The sequence below is a fragment of the Caretta caretta genome, chromosome 1 (assembly GCF_965140235.1).
Source record: "Caretta caretta isolate rCarCar2 chromosome 1, rCarCar1.hap1, whole genome shotgun sequence".
Lineage (NCBI taxonomy): Eukaryota > Metazoa > Chordata > Testudines > Cheloniidae > Caretta > Caretta caretta.
In genome coordinates, this window is record NC_134206.1 from 286308652 (window position 1) to 286321657 (window position 13006).

General features: G+C 41.8%; 1 protein-coding gene across 1 annotated transcript in view; it reads right to left on the bottom strand.

Moving 5' to 3' along the window:
- The window catches only part of TRHDE (thyrotropin releasing hormone degrading enzyme), a 319124-nt gene that overhangs the window by 212130 nt on the left and 93988 nt on the right, over positions 1–13006 (bottom strand). The window lies entirely within an intron of this gene.

Genomic DNA, 13006 nt, shown 5'->3' on the forward strand with positions numbered 1-13006 from the left:
TCCCACAATTAGTATGCAGTACCTTGCCCCTCATTCCCAACACACACAGGCTGGGATACTTATGCAAGCACTGGAAAAAATGAAATATTAGTGAGTGCTGTAAACTCTACTGATTTATTTTCCAGTGCCATCCAACCCCTATTCAATACCTTCTAAAGGTCTTCTGCTTCTATTGTGAGACACAGCAATCACTGGGACACATTCCTTGTGATCAGGAGTGAAGTGACAGAGGTCAGGATACTCACACTAAGTCAGCATTTTTTGAAGCAACATAGTCCCTGACAGGAGGAGCTGGTTCTGCAAATGCTGATTCGCTATTGAGTGGGATGATAGTCTGGCAACAGCCACAGCCAAAGAACAGAAAGGACTTGATTAACCTCTGTGTTACACTGGCTTTCACTCATATAGCCCAGGGCTCTGGGGATAAAAAATCATCCAGAGGATGGGCTGTGGTAGTATAAAGTTATCTCATCGTTACTTCACCAGGGTAACCTGCAACCAGTCAGCACTTCCACAAAAGTAGGCAGTGCTCATTAGGGTATGGCTGAAGTGGGAAAGAATAATACACATTTGTTGCATGCCCTGGGGAGCCTCTATTGGTAGGCTCCTATGGAGTCCCCAATCCCCATTGCAAATTAAAGCTGCCTCTCCCCGAGACATTGTCTGGCAGGGACAAGCCTGTGATAGAGGCCCGATAAATTAAAAGATGAATAAATAAAATTCCAGTCCGAAATGAGATTCACTAGAATTTTGTAGCCCCTGTAGAAATCCACATGTAACTGCCCCAAACCCGGAAGTGAAATGTTTAAATCTGTTTCCATCATCCTCAAGCTTCAAGCTGCAATTGCTCATGATCCTTGCAGTAAGCTTTCACCAGGATCTGGCTTCAATGGACCTTCAAGAGGCTTTTCTCCATATGCCAACAATTCCCTCCATGTTCCGAGAGTCTGTCTCTGTTAATATTCACAAGTACAATATTGGTTCCCTTCACTGGGCAAGGCTTCCGCTTCTCTCATTTTTACAAAGACAATGGCTGTGGTAGCAGCCCATCTCACGAATAAAGGCACATCAGTCACGCTTTACTTGAACAATTGGCTAATTTGGGAAACCTCTTTTGGAAGCTCAGGTAGTGGATCCACAGGCATTGGAGCCAGCTGGTGTAAAGCAGCATAGCTCCTTCACCCCGAGAGACTTTTGTTGGACCATTCCAAAACTCTGTTGTTCCTCACACAGAAAGAGATAGTTAACCATATGGAGTCAAAGATTGAGCCTGCTCCCTTCTAGCAACCTAGAGGGGTCTTTGTTACCTTCTGCTACAAAAAGAATGCTCTTCTTCTGCAGACAGCTGAGGGAAGAGCATCCTTATCATAGGAGAAGGTAGCAAAGAGCAGAGACCATGCTTTGGTACCAAGTGTCACAGTTCAGGGCAACTGACCCTGTATTTCCCCTCAGTGGTCCAGCAGGGCACCCACTCTCGGCTTCTAGCTCCCGCATCTGTTGCCTTTCTCAGTGGAGACCTGTGTCTCTCTCCCTTCTGACCAGACTATTCCTAAGCTGCACAGTTCCCTTCCTCCGCTGTGTTATTCCCAGGAGCGACAGTCTGCATAAAGACAGGTTTCAGAGTAACAGCCATGTTAGTCTGTATTCGCAAAAAGAAAAGGAGTACTTGTGGCACCTTAGAGACTAACCAATTTATTTGAGCATAAGCTTTCATGAACTACAGCTCACTTCATCAGATGCATACTGTGGAAAATAGAGAAGATGTTTTTATACACACAAACCATGTAAAAATGGGTGTTTATCACTACAAAAGGTTTTCTCTCCCCCCACCCCAATCTCCTGCTGGTAATAGCTTATCTAAAGTGATCACTCTTCTTACAATGTGTATGATAATCAAGATGGGCCATTTCCAGCACAAATCCAGGGTTTAACAAGAACGACGTAGTTCTGGGAGTAGTTGGGTCATTACAAAACCTAAACTTAATTTCCCCAATACTAATTTCTCCCTACTGTTACTCACACCTTCTTGCCAACTGTCTGTAATGAGCCCCTCTCTTACCACTTCAAAAGTTATTTTTCCTCCCTTGGTATCCTGCTGTTAATTGATTTATCTCATTAGACTGATCTCACACTTGGTAAAGCAACCCCCCATCCTTTCATGTATTTATACCTGCTCCTGTATTTTTCACTCCATGCATCTGATTAAGTGGGTTCTAGCCCACGAAACCTTATGCCCAAATAAATTTGTTAGTCTCTAAGGTGCCACAAGGACTCCTCGTTATTTTAGTTTGAACTAGTATATGCACCTCTCTCCGGGGGGATTCAAAGGCTGATAATAGAGGAAGTCCTTTAGCAGCCCCCCTCCCTGCTAGAGAAGGTACATACAGTGCCACAACACCACATACACAATTACGTTTTTAATACAATGAACCCCACAGGTACTAACCCTAATTCAATAAGGTTTAACTTAAATCAAGAAAGTTTATCTTAATTCCATCAGGTATGTGCAGGATATTATACGATACTCTCAGTCTCACTCTAAGCTCAGCACTACTGTTTCACCTAAGGGCTTGATTAGAGCTAGTTGAGAAATTTTGTATTGAAAAACTGTTTGATTGGGGTGGGTGATAATTTTTTCACAAAAGCTTTCATGAAACGTGTGTTCCTTTTTCAGCCGATCTCATGTCTACCGAAGTCACTGTAGTCTTCCCACTGACGTCAATGGGTGCTGAATCACACCCTAAACAATGGGTTTCAGAGTAACAGCCGTGTTAGTCTGTATTCGCAAAAAGAAAAGGAGTACTTGTGGCACCTTAGAGACTAACCAATTTATTTGAGCATAAGCTTTCGTGAGCTACAGCTCACTTCATCAATATGCATCATAAAAGTTGCTACGTATCCTGCAATGCCATCAGGTTATTTTTGAGCTCATTTCTGCCCATTTTCTCCAGCTGCTTCTAGTCCTTCCTGGAGCTCACAATCCAGCAGCATTAGACAAATTTCTTTCTCTACTGCACCCTTCAAAAAAGCCTCTTTTGCCCTAGTGGTCAAGTGCAAAGTCAAGCACAAGTGAGCTCTCTCTTTTTTGGAAGCTTACTGTCACATAATATCACAGCTGCTAGTGTACTAGGAAAGGGAATGGTTCTCCTCAAAGAAAACCACCACAGTGAGCCTTTCCAAAATCTTCTCAGAATGAGATTCACTGCCAACACCAAACAACTGGAAGAGGTTGGGGAGGTCAGCATGCGTCCCCTTCAAAAGGCTGTTAAAAGAAGATTCAAGAGGGCAGGTCAGTGGATGTATGTGACCTCGCAGAGAAGCAGGGATTTGGAAAGCAGAGAAACTTTGGGACCAGGGTATTTCATTGCTGACTGGTTCTGAACTCCCTAAAAGTAGCAACCTCCTGCCTCTTCTCTTGCTAAACTTCTCCTGGTGCCATCCTAGGTCATGTTCCTCGAACATAGCGAAAGGAGTGTCAGTGGGTATCTCCCACTCACTGAAGATGATCTTAGGAAAATTGAAAGGGAGTACTTGTGGCACCTTAGAGACTAACCAATTTATTTGAGCATGAGCTTTCGTGAGCTACAGCTCACTTCGTCGGATGCATACCGTGGAAACTGCAATAGACATTATATACACACAGAGACCATGAAACAATACCCCCTCCCACCCCACTGTCCTGCTGGTAATTGCTTATCTAAAGTGATCATCAAGTTGGGCCATTTCCAGCACAAATCCAGGTTTTCTCACCCTCCGCCCTCCACACACAAACTCACTCTCCTGCGGAAAACTGCGGCTATTGGAAGTAGCAGTAACAGCCAGAGCCCCTGTTCAGCCAACTTCTGCACGCTCCTTCCAGTGCTGGCCCATATTCCCGGTTTGACAAACCAATAATGAGTAGGGTTGGTAAAAAATGTTCCATCAAAACTGTCTTTCAACAGAAAATTGGGTTTCCAACTAAACAATTTTTTTGCAAGAAGTATCTACTTTCCACAGAAAATGTTGAGTTTTCATCAAAAGCTTTTCAAGCAAAAACTAAAAACTTTCAGTTTTTCAAGGAAAAGTCAAAATTTCCCCACAGGAAAAAAAATGACTAGCTCTAGGAATAAGCAACAACTACACAGGGAGAAAAAGTGGCTGCAAAAACAGCTACATAATTAATTTCTGTTCTTTGTTTCTTTATTTTGTTTTAGAAGAGGCAAAGCTTGTTCCACTCCCCACCCTTTTCAAAAAAGTGTTTCCAGCTACTGCTTTTAAAAAATCTTTCCTGTACCAATAAGGAAAATGTGGGAAGGGTTATTTGTTTTTTTAGGAGAATATTTTTGAATTTTTTTTAAAGTTTAATTTGCAATGGCATACACTGAACATGAAAGGACTCAGATATGTCAAGAGAAGAAAGGAAGGTTAACCTTGTGGTTAGAGCACTAGCCTGGGACTTGGCAGACCCAGTGTCAATTCCCTGCTCAGTTGCAGACCTGCTGTGTGACATTTGGGAAATTGATTAAGGTAAAATTTTCAAATGTACCTAAATTCCATGGACATTGGCTCCTGTGTCTAAGTCGCTTTAAAATGGGATGCATCCTAGGACATACAGGTGCTTTTGAAAAATTAACCCTGAGTCTCTCTGTGCCTCAGATCCCTATCTATGAAACTGGGATAATACAACTCCCCTACTATGCAAGGGTACTGTAAGGGTAAATACATTAAAGATGGGAAGCACTCAGATGCTATGTTAAAATGGGCTACATGAGCACCTAAGGAAGCCAGATACTCATCCTCAGAGATATAATGGGAGACTTGAGTTTTAATTCATAGCTCTGCTTGTGCACTTACTAAAATCTATAAGACACTCACTCAGACACCATGGTAATGAACATGGTAGAAGTACCGACATACAATAGATATAAATAAAAATAGATTGGATTAGAGATTTAGCTGTATAACTCAGGGACTATCCAGAAATGAACTGGTAGGTTTCATCAGCAACCCCTGTCTAAATTATTTGTTCATTTTATAATTTTTCTTAGATGCATAGTGTACCTCAATTTGCATTTCACATTTTCATACATTACCAAAGTACTTCAAAACATTTTCAAGTTCAGTTGTAATGTAGACCAGTGGTTCTCAAAGTCGGTCCACCGTTTGTTCAGGGAAAGCCCCTGGCGCGCCAGACTGGTTTGTTTACCTGCCACAGCCACAGGTCCGGCCGATCACAGCTCCCACTGGCCGCGGTTCGCCGCTCCAGGCCAATGGGGGCTGCAGGAAGGGCGGCCAGAACGTCCCTTGGCCCGCACCGCTTCCTGCAGCCCCCATTGGCCTGGAGCGGCGAACCGCGGCCATTGGGAGCCACGATCGGCCAAACCTGCGGATACAGCAGGTAAACAAACCGGTCCGGCCCAGCAGGGGCTTTCCCTGAACAAGCGGCAGACCGGCTTTGAGAACCACTGATGTAGACAACAATATATTTAGTTGAGAATTTGGGGAGGAGAAATATTTCTTGGAGATCTAGATTTTCTGTACCAAAAGTCTCCATCAAGTCCTAATAAATGTGTATGATGGGTGCAGGCCTTCCCATTAAAGAATGCATAATTCTATGAGCTGTCCCGTCTCATTTCCGAAACTATTCTGGAAATTCACAATTCATGCTCTTCTGGAAGCGCAGCTACTGTATAATCACAGTTTGTATCTCATCATAACAAATGAACATATTATTTATATGCAAATTCATTACATCCAACTGGTTTAAATTGTCATTTATAATTGTAGACAATTATTTTTAATCATTATCCTTATTTTTTTCATTCTGATGAACTGCAAACCTGCACACAATCAAAGCCAAAAAGGTTAGAGCACATAATTCTTCACAAATGAAACATCTTGCCTACAAGTGTGTGTCTTACATATATTATTTTAACTATACATTTTATATGAATGAATTTTAACTTCTGCAATAAGCACCTTGATTTTGACATTTGTTGCATACCTAAGTTGCTTATACATTTATCATAATTGCAGATACAGATCAGCTATTTGCACATGCAGAATGCCAATTATGTGTCTAAATCCCCCAATTCAGCAAAACAGTTAAATCCATGCTTAGCTTTTAGTACAAGTAGTCCTACAGAACTCAGTTGAACCATTCATGTGCTTAAATTCAGTCATATGCTTAAGAACTTTGCTGAATTAGAGCCTAAATTGAAATCTGCATGTGCAATTTACCCCTTTGAATGTATACAGAGTTGCACATGCACTTTTTTCAATAAATCTGGCCCTTAATGGCAGAAGTAGCTATTTTCTGTGTTCATTAGGACCATGCCAGTTAATGGGGCTTGAATAATCTCTAAGTAAGTTTTACAACTGTCCTACTTAAAATTTGTAAAATTATACATAAAGGAAAAAATAAATGATATCTTTTAAATTATAAACTAGACCGTCTTTTTGTTCTGTCAGCAAAGGGGTTCTTGTCTATGACTGGGGATTCTACACACTACAATAATAAAATAATAATAATTACCATCATCATTAAATTCCATATCCTATTCAATGGATCAATTTTCAATATACAGGAACACTACACTACACTGTAACATTATTAAACAACATAGTTAATATAGCTAAAAAAAACAAATTTGCAAGCTCTCCATTCCTACAAAAACCTATAACATCCCATGATCACCACATTTCATAACACCAAACAGATAAATCCAACCATTTTTGGTCACAAAAATATTCTTTTACTTCAACATGTCACAATATAAAAGAATTTATAGGACATAATTTACTCTGACATTTTTACTGTACCCTAGAACTTTCCTTTCAAAATCTGCACTACACATTCAATAGACAATATATAAAATAAATTATATACATCCAAAAATATAATTCTATTAAAGAAGAAAACAAGAGTGCAAACTTCAGGCTAGGATGGACTATATATTTCAGGTAGAGTTGATAGAGAATGATGGAGAATTATATGTTTCAGAGTAGCAGCCGTGTTATTCTGTATGCGCAAAAAGAACAGGAGTACTTGTGGCACCTTTGAGACTAACAAATTTATTAGAGCATAAACTTTCGTGGGCTACAGCCCACTTAATTGACTGCATAGAATGGAACATATAGTAAGATAGATAGATAGATAGATAGATATACACACACACACACACACATACAGATAAGTTGGAAGTTACCATACAAACTGTGAGAGGCTAATTAGTTAAGATGAGCTATTATCAGCAGGAGAAAAAAACTTTTGTAGTGATAACCAAGATGGAGTCTATTTTTGAAGCTTTTCTGTTGCAAAATTGCCACCTTTAAGTCTTTTACTGAGTGGCCAGAGAGATTGAAGTTTTCTCCTACCGGTTTTTGAATGTTACGATTCCTGATGTCAGATTTGTGTCCATTTATTCTTTTGCATAGAGACTGTCCGCTTTGGCCAATGTACATGGCAGAGGGGCATTGCTGGCACATGATGGCATATAGCACATTGGTAGATGTGCAGGTGAATGAGCCTCTGATGGCATAGCTAATGTGATTAGGTCCTATGATGGTGTCACTTGAGTAAATATGTGGACAGAGTTGGCATCGGGCTTTGTTGCAAGGAGAGGTTCCTGGGTTAGTGTTTTTGTTGTGTGGTGTGTGGTTGCTGGAGAATATTTGCTTCAGGTTGGGGGGCTGTCTGTAAGCGAGGACTGGTCTGTCTCCCAAGATCTGTGAGAGTGAGGGATCATTTTTCAGGATAGGTTGTAAATCTTTGATGATGCGCTGGAGAGGTTTTAGTTGAGGGCTGAAGGTGACAGCTAATGGCGTTCTGTTATTTTCTTTGTTGGGCCTGACCTGTAGTCGGTGACTTCTGGGTACTCTTCTGGCTCTGTCAATCTGTTTTTTCACTTCAGCAGGTGAGTATTCTAGTTTTCAGAATGCTTGATAGAGATCTTGTAGGTGTTTGTCTCTGTCCTGCTGATAATAGCTCATCTTAACTAATTAGCCTCTCACAGTTTGCATGGTAACTTCCAACTTAGCTGTGTATACATATATATATTACTATATGTTCCATTCTATGCAGCCGATGAAGTGGGCTGTAGCCCATGAAAGCTTATGCTCTAATAAATTTGTTAGTCTCTAAGGTGCCACAAGTACTCCTGTTCTTTTTTTGGAGAATTATATGGTATTTCAGTACTCTTAGGATTCCTTTCCTGATTACTTCCAAATAATTAAAATTTGGGGTTTTCTTGAAGTTGTAGATTTGTATGTACACAAAGCATAACTATCTTATACCTCTTCCCCCAGTCTGTCTCTCTCTTGTCAATTTAGATAATAGAGTCTTCTTGTTTCCTTGCACCCCCTCCTCTCTATTCATCTGTTGTCTTACACTGACATAGTACACTTTTGGTGACAGGGACTGTCTTTTATTCTGTGTATGTACAGCACCTACCAGAATCCTGATCCATGACGGGGGCTCCTAGGTGATATGGTAATACAAATAATAATGAATTTGACCAGGAAATCAGGGACTATGTATTTATTCCTACATAAAAAGGGGCATGGAAATGTTAATGACTGAATGTATAGTCAAGGACGTCTTTGTTTTACATAAAGAAAAGGAGTACTTGTGGCACCTTAGAGACTAACCAATTTATTTGAGCATGAGCTTTCGTGAGCTACAGCTCACTTCATCGGATGCATACCGTGGAAACTGCAGCAGACTTTATATATACACAGAGAATATGAAACAATACCTCCTCCCACCCCACTGTCCTGCTGGTAATAGCTTATCTAAAGTGATCATCAGGTGGGCCATTTCCAGCACAAATCCAGGTTTTCTCACCCTTTGTGCTGGAAATGGCCCACCTGATGATCACTTTAGATAAGCTATTACCAGCAGGACAGTGGGGTGGGAGGAGGTATTGTTTCATATTCTCTGTGTATATATAAAGTCTGCTGCAGTTTCCACGGTATGCATCCGATGAAGTGAGCTGTAGCTCACGAAAGCTCATGCTCAAATAAATTGGTTAGTCTCTAAGGTGCCACAAGTACTCCTTTTCTTTTTGCGAATACAGACTAACACGGCTGTTACTCTGAAACCTTTGTTTTACATCTCATTCAACAGCCACTAAGGAATTGGCTCAGTACTGGCTCAGAGGGAAGAGTACTATCCATTGAGCTAAAAACACCGTTTTCTGCAACAATTGAATTGTCCTTAGAAGTCTCCCATACAACCACTGACCAGCCACAACCTTGCTTAGTTTATGATATCTGATGGAGTTACAGGTCAAGGTAATATGTCTCTAGTTAAGTCAGATGACAATATATAAAATGTAAATAAATCTAAGTAACACACTCCTATCTCAATGTACATCATGTTCCTGCTTAGTTTCTATTGAAAGTAAGAGGAATTGTAAGCATAAATCCACATGCACTGGTGGAAAAACATACCTCAGGAAAGTAAAATTTACACTTAACAGTACAATTTCATTTTCATTTATGGCTTATTTCAAAAAACCGTATAAGTGTATACATAAATATACTGGTTAGTACAAAAAAAAAAGACTAACATTAATCATAAAAAATAGTACAACATTTTGGCTTCAGTTACCAAATAAAATAATATAATAATAAATTAACTTTTCTTAATTTCACCAAGTTTTAAAAGAACCCACCATAAAAGCAGCAAATAAAATCTCATCAAAGTGCATAAAAACTCCATAGTGGAAACATTCTATATCAGAATTCTGATAAATGCAAGACTTAAAATGTGATGCATTGCCTTTTAAGATTCAAGCAGATAGAATGATCATATACATATCTAGAAATTATCTTTTTTTTTAAATCTATCTTTTGAGCATTTTCATTCAGCAAATCCTTAGGATCAGGACGAGCCCTACTATGGACCAAGGACCACCAGCTAGTAGTCCACAGACAAATTTGGCAACCCGTAGGGATTCTCACATCTCCAGTTCATCCTAATCCCTGGCAGCACTCCCAACCTTACTCACTGAACTTCTAGTGCAGCAGCATCTGGAATCCCAGATTTTGCTGAACACCACAACTCATAAAAATTAGATGATGCCATACAGGGACCTGTGCAAATGGAACAGAGCCCCAAGTACAACCTTAAAGGTAGGAAATAAGTTCTAGGGGTTACTCCTGTGGAAGAGTCCCAGTGGATATCAACATGGGATTAAGAAGCAGATGAAGAAAAAGAAGGTTATCAACCTGTAAATGGAACTCTACAAACATATTGACTTTGCACAGCCATACCAGTGGAATACACATGTCAGAATAGCAACACTCGGAATTATTTGAAACTATTATAATACCTGGAGCCAACTGCATACCCTTCATGCAGAACCAAATATTCAAGGTGAGGGTGAAAATAAAACAAACAAAGAAGTCAAAAAAGTCAAATGTCAAATGGTAGGCTTTTAGGTAAGCAGGGTGACAAGACAGCAAGTGTAAAAAATCGGGATGGGGGGCTGTGGGTAATAGGTGCCTATATAAGAAAAAGCCCCCAAAATCGGGACTGTCCCTATAAAATCAGGACATCTGGTCACCCCATAGGTAAGAGACGTGTATATGGGCTGTTTGCTGTCCTCTCTCTCTCTTTCTCTCTCTAATGTTCTGCTTGAACTATAAAATAAAAAAAATACTTTCTTTTATGAAAATCACTCTACGAAAATCACTGGTCACAAGTTCCTGAAACACAGGTGCTCAAAACCCAGTCAGACCTGCAGAGTGATGGGGAGTCGGTATACACAGGACATTTTAGGCAAGTCCTGGTCTAAGAGTGGAAGAACTGCACGATTCCACCCTGAACCCTGGTCTACATTATGAGTTTAGGTCAAATTTAGCAGCGTTAGATCGATTTAACCCTGCACCGGTCCACAAAACAAAGCCATTTTTGTCGACTTAATGGGCTCTTAAAATCGATTTTTGTACTCCTCCTTGACGAGGGGATTAGCGCTGAAATCAGCATCGCCGGGTCAAATTTGGGTTAGTATAGACGCAATTCGACGGTATTAGCCTCCGGGAGCTATCCCAAAGTGCTCCATTGTGACAGCTCTGGACAGCACTTTCAACTCAGATGCACTAACCAAGTACATAGGAAAAGCACCGCAGACTTTTGAATTTCATTTCCTGTTTGGCCAGCGTGGGAAGCTCATCAGCAGAGGTGACTATGCAGAGCTCATCAGCACAGGTGACCATGAAGTCCCAGAATCGCAAAAGAGCTCCAGCATGGACCAAACGGGAGGAACTGGATCTGATCACTGTATGGGGAGATAAATCTGTGGTATCAGAACTCCCCTCCAAAAGACGAAATGCCAAAATTCTTGAAAAAATCTCCACCGACATGAAGGACAGAGGCTATCACAGGGACCCACAGCAGTGCTGTGTGAAACTTAAGGAGCTGAGGCAAGCCTACCAAAAAACCAGTCAAATGCCCGCTTGGGGTCAGAGCCCCAGACATACTGCTTCTATGATGAGCTGCATGCAATTCTAGGGGGTGCCCCTACAACTACCCCACACCTGTACATGGACTCCTGCAAGGGAGTCTCACGCAAAAGGGATGAGGATTTTGGGGACGAGGAAGACAATGAGGAGGGGGAGGTTGAAAATGGCACACACCAGGCAAGTGGAGAAACTGTTCTCCCCGACAGCCAGGAACTGTTTATCACCCTGGAGACAATACCCTCCCAACCCAGGCTCCCGGACCTTGAAGGCAGAGAAGGCACCTCTAGTGAGTGTACCTTTGTAAATATAATACATGGTTTAAAAGCAAGTGTGTTTAATGATTAATTTGCCCCGAAGATTTGGGATGCATTCGTGGCCAGTAAAGCTACTGCAAAAGTCTGTTAATGTGTCTGGGGATGGAGCTGAAATCCTCCAGGGACATCTCAATGAAGTTCTCCTGGAGGTACTCCCAAAGCCTTTGCAAAAGGCTTCTGGGGAGGGCAGCTTTATTACGTCCTCCATGGTAGGACACTTTACCATGCCAGGTCAGTAGCACATAATCTGGAATCATTGCATAAGAAAGCATGGCAGCGTGTGGTCTTGGTGTTTGCTAGCATTCAAGCAACATCCGTTCTTTACCTCTCTGCGTTATCCTCAGGAAAGTGATATCATTCATGGTCACCTGGTTGAAATAGGGGAATTTTATTAAGGGGACATTCAGAGGTGGCCATTCCTTATGGGCTGTTTGCCTGTGGCTGAAAAGAAATCATCCCCGCTGTTAGCCACACGGTGGCGGGAGGGGTGAAGCAATCATCCCAGAGAATGGGGGGTGGGGGGGTTAGTTGGGTTTGTGCTGCAAGTTAACCCGAAAAATCAGCCCCTCCTTTTAAATGGCCAATGTGTCTTTTTCCATTTTAATCTCCCTTTTTTCCCTCCTACAGCTGCAAATGTTTCAACGCTGACACTAGCATCTCCATACCAGAGGCTAGCGCAGATAAGAAGGCGAAAAAAACACACTCACAATGAAATGTTCTCTGAGCTCATGCAGTCCACCCAAACTGAAAGAGCCCAGCAGAATATGTGGAGGCAGACAATGGCAGAGTCCAGGAAAGCACAAAATGAAAGCAAGGACAGGAGGGACGCGCAAGAGGACAGGTGGTGGGATCAAGAGGAAAGGTGGCAGCAGCATGATGAGAGGAGTCAGGATGCAATGCTGAGGCTACTGGAGGATCAAACTGATATGCTCCCTTGTATGGTTGAGGTGCAGGAAAGGTACAGACTGCCACTGCAGCCCCTGTGTAACCAACCACCCTCCTCCCCAAGTTCTATAGCCTCCTCACCCAGCAACACGCGGGGCGGGGGCTCCGGGCACCCAACCACTCCACCCCAGAGGACTGCCCAAGCAACAGAAGGCTGGCATTCAATAAGTTTTGAAATGCAGTGTGGCCTTGTCCTTCCCTCCTCCCCTCCTTCCCTTCCCTACTCGGTGCTTCCCTCCTTCCCCACCCCTCCTGGGCTACCTTGGCAGTTATCCCCCTATTTGTGTGATGAATGAATA